The sequence below is a fragment of the Trachurus trachurus genome, assembly GCF_905171665.1.
Source record: "Trachurus trachurus genome assembly, chromosome: 10".
Classification (NCBI taxonomy): Eukaryota; Metazoa; Chordata; class Actinopteri; order Carangiformes; family Carangidae; genus Trachurus; species Trachurus trachurus.
In genome coordinates, this window is record NC_139894.1 from 3,702,102 (window position 1) to 3,706,427 (window position 4,326).

At 42.7% G+C, this 4,326-nt stretch overlaps 1 pseudogene across 1 annotated transcript; it reads right to left on the minus strand.

Annotated features, from left to right (window-relative positions):
• Positions 1-315: 315 nt before the first annotated feature.
• On the minus strand, positions 316-1,712 carry LOC310992196 (E3 ubiquitin-protein ligase TRIM35-like; annotated as a pseudogene). The gene has a single exon. The product of its transcript is annotated as an E3 ubiquitin-protein ligase TRIM35-like (transcript).
• Between the last annotated feature and the right edge of the window lie 2,614 nt (positions 1,713-4,326).

Here is a 4,326-nt window from a genome sequence, read left to right on the forward strand (position 1 = left end):
ATAACAGTCCTCGTCGCTACGTCACCACATTCACGGCGTTCCTTGGCTGCACACACAGCCCTGCATGCCGTTCTCTCTCCTCATTGGATAAAAACTGTAGGATACGATAAATGTTTTCTCCTCGGCTCAGAGCAGAGCAGAGTGACTGACAGACCCGTGTTTCAGTCCAAACACTCTATGTAAGTGATTGCTGTCGGAAGATATAACTATTTAAGACTTATATTAACACAAATATATCACTCACTTCTGCTTTAAATGAACGGACTTTTCCCTTTAAACATTAAACAACATGATAAATATGATCGTCCTCTATCTCTAACTGCTCTGCTCCACTGTCACTGACACCTTCACTGGTAACAGCTTCAGTGGGAGGTTTCTACAAGTGTCAATGTATGGAAACATCTTCTGAGTGAAAGTGTGTGTGAAGGTGTGTATGTGTGTGTTAGTATCAGGATCAGAGAACGACAGTTTTCCTCTGTTCAAGTCCAGATTCACTCTGATCCTCTGGAACTTCTTCTGCTCTGGGAGATCAGTCCATGAAGTTGATGGTGACTTTGCTTTGTATTTATCTCCATCGAACCATAACATCCATAATCCAGACCATATGTTGGATCCTTTCCTCTGCACAGACTCTGGTAACACACCCAGTGACCACCCTGTATTGTCTCCAACCTGGACATCCCAGCTGTGAGTCCCTGAGTTAAAACCCTCAGAGCCCAGGACAGAGGAGTAATAATCAATCCTCTCTGGATTGTCAGGAAGCTGCTGTCCATCTCCTCGTCTCACACTGGTCAGATCTTCAGACAGGATGAGTCCTGTACGAGCAGTGTTTGGGTCCAGAACCACAGGACTGTAGGAGACCATGTCCTTCATGTTGTTCCAGATGTTGAAGGTCAGGTTGCCCAGGTGTTTGGCCTGGTCTATCAGAGCTCCTGAGTCCAGCTGTGGATCCTCCAGCAGGGGGCGCTGCTGGACTCTTTCCACTGCAGCCTTGTAGTTGAGTAGGAATGAGACGTCTTCAGCTCTCAGCTCGTCCTCTGTGGCTCTGACTGTGTGTGAAAGAGCTGCTATCTCTCTGCTCAGAGCCTCCATCTTCTCCTTCATCCTCTGACTCTTCTGCTCCTCTTCCTCCCTCAGTGCAGACATCCTGGCCTCCTCTTCCTCTTCTAGAAACTGGTGAAGCTTCTTAAACTGCTCCTTAATCTGCCTCTCTGTGTGTCGGGCCTGGACCTTAATGTGTTCTGCTGTTTGACCAAACTTCACCTGAACTCTTTTAAAACCCTTTAACTTCTTCTTTAAGGTCTTCAGAGTTTCTTCAAGTTCCTTCTTGAATTGTGGAGCAGCTTCATCGATGGGTTTGAATCTGTGGTTGGTGTGTTTGTCTGAATCTCTGCAGACGAGACACACTGGCTGCTGATGGTCCAGACAGAAGAGTTTGAGTGCAGACTGCAGAGAGCCTCTGAAGATCTCTGCTGTAAGAAGCTCTCACACAGGTTCTTCAACACCAGGTTACAAGGTGGATGACCCTTTGAAGATCTTCTCTTACAAACTGGACACAGTTGATCTTGTTTCTCCTTCCACCAGCTCTTCAGACAGTCTTTACAGAAGCTGTGGCTGCAGGACAGAACAACAGGATCTCTGAAGACCTCCGCACAGACCGGACAGCAGAGATCCTCCTCTGATCTGGAAGCCATTGAGTCTGTGAGTGAAGCTGAAAACACAGCAAATAATTACCCTAAAAATACTACCAATTTATAACAGTAATGTACCGTTTTTTCAAAATATGGTAAAATACTGTAAATGTTCAAACTTTTGGAGCCAAAACCAAGAAAAGACATTAACATTAGGCCACTGTAAGATTTAACGGTAAAATTCAGTGAGATGGGAAAAAAAAAATTGTCGTAAAAATACAGGTTTTTTACGGCAATGTACCATTATTCTTAAATACGGTATAATAAAGTATTTTTCTCATTTTCAGGCAACCCAAGTCTGGTCACAATCAAAATCCCGTTGCATCAGGTCCCATCATCTGACTTAGCACACAGTCAATATGAAGACAGGTGTAAAATAGAGAAGATGCATATTTTATTTCAGGACAGGAGAAAGAAAAATATGAACTGAGGAACACGATTTTCCCTCCGTTTGGAGCATTTCTACCACCTGCTGCTTCCATGCTTGGCTTCATCCTGCTCCATTCTGCTCCTGTGGATTACTTAACAAGATAAATGCAATCTAAAGTCACCATAACCCTGTTATGTTATTTTGCCTGGAACATACATTATATTTAGTCAAAATTACTGCTTGATGTCATTTGTTGTGAACCACATGTTGCAAGCATGCAAATGTGTTCAGTTGAAGTTAACTAGCACAGCTGCTAAGTGAACAAAATTATATCTTTCAGAGTAAAAAAAAACACATTACCAGTAAGGTGTACTGTTCATTCATCTGATTTCCAATGTTAGCTGGCTCGGTCATTGGCAATTTACTGTATTTGTTATCAAATGAAGGGACTATATAGCCTGGTCGCGCCCACACTAGTGACGTCACGCCTCGCAAAAGCGCTGCTGACTTCTAGTCTGGCCAACCGTGCTATTAACTGGATTTCTGTCTCCCGAATTTTCGGGAACTCCACCCTCTTTTTCGAGAGCCAATCAACGTCGAGCCTCTCCAACGGCTCTGGGTAGAGGCGTGTTGCAGTAGAGCAGCGACCGGAACCTCATTGTAAACAGCAGCATGGAGCAGCGGACAAGAGCGGTGTGATTGGTTTAAGCTTCGACACCGCCTATTCTGGCTTCGACCAATAGCAGACTGAGGCATTTGAGGGGGGCGGGTAAACCAGGTTTGAAGGATGCGCTTTGAGAAATGGATTCTCTTAACGTCTTGGCCAGACCCAATGCTGAGTATCAACATTGGAAAGTCGTGCCAACCAGGCTAGGGACTATAGGCTCTATGTCAACATTTTGTTGCGTGACTATTTCAAGTCAAAAGGTTTTTAGGATATTGTGTTGCTTTTCCACTGATTGAGGAGAAACCATCACTACCGGGCTTACGGCAGCCAATCATCATCAGAAATTACATCAATTTGGGATTTTTCATCTTGAGCGATTTTTCGCCCGAGCAATTAATCGCTCAGTCGCCTGTTTGCATTGACTTAATATGTAAACTCGTCACCAGCGACAAAAATAAAAGATCCGGTGTGAACGCACCTTAAGAGTGATTTAGGAAGATTCTAAGAGCAACTCTGAGCAAGGAGGGGACAAAAACTTTTATGTTAGTGAGGAGGTGTGGTTGACTCCGTTGCTAGGTTGACTCATTCTTTTTTAAGCACTGATTGGTTGTTAGAAAAAAGGAGAGATAAAACCCAAATTCATGGTGATGAACGGATTTCACCGATCACATAAGTTAGTTAGGCTAAGATATGGTGTAACTGTGAAAATCATTTTACGTCATGAACAACTTAAAGTTCAATAAATTGCACTAAAAAGCACTAAAACATGTGTTACTGTTTTCAAAGTTTTCTATAATTGTTCAAACAGCAATCAAAAAACCTTGATCATAGAAATTTTACTTATAAGAGGGCAAAAATGTGTTTTTTTTTTTAACATAAATGTGCTTATCTCTCAAGCCATGTGTCCCCCTTCTTGATAGGATGAGTGAAATGGATGCCCCTTCAAAAATATGTGGTCACATGACCAACTTCGTCTATGGTTTTCTAGATAACAGGGGTGGAACTACTTGCCCCTTGGCACAAATTACCCCACTCTCCCCGACCTACCGAACAGTTTATTACCCTAAAAACATTACAGTATTATACTGTAAAGTATATATTCTCTACATTACACTTCCCTAATATTATTTTACGGTAACAAACTGTTGTTGTAGATTACGGTAGGTACGCCAGTATCATGCTGGCAACTGTAGCTGCCAGTATTTTACTGTAAATTAACGGGGAAAATATAGGTTTTAGTCAAGCAGCAGCGTTGTAGCTGGACTCACTCACAGGAAGTTGTTGGTTTGGTCTGAAACTGAATCTGATCGTCTCTCCTTCAGTCTGCGTCTCTGGGACTGAAGTGAAAGTGCAGCAGTTTCCTGGTTTATGAGTCATGTGAGGGGGCGGAGCTTTGTCCAACTGAAAGTTCTGCAGGATGATGCAACAGCTCTGTTTAGTTTCTGTTTGTGGATCATTTAATGTCTAAACAGGAATGTCTGATGATAGCTGAATAGTTGAATAGTTGAAAGTGTTGTGGAAATTTTACAAGTTGAATCAAGTGTGGCGCTAAACTGAGAAAGAGAGATTGATGCTGCAAACTTTATTAATTCTAGAAG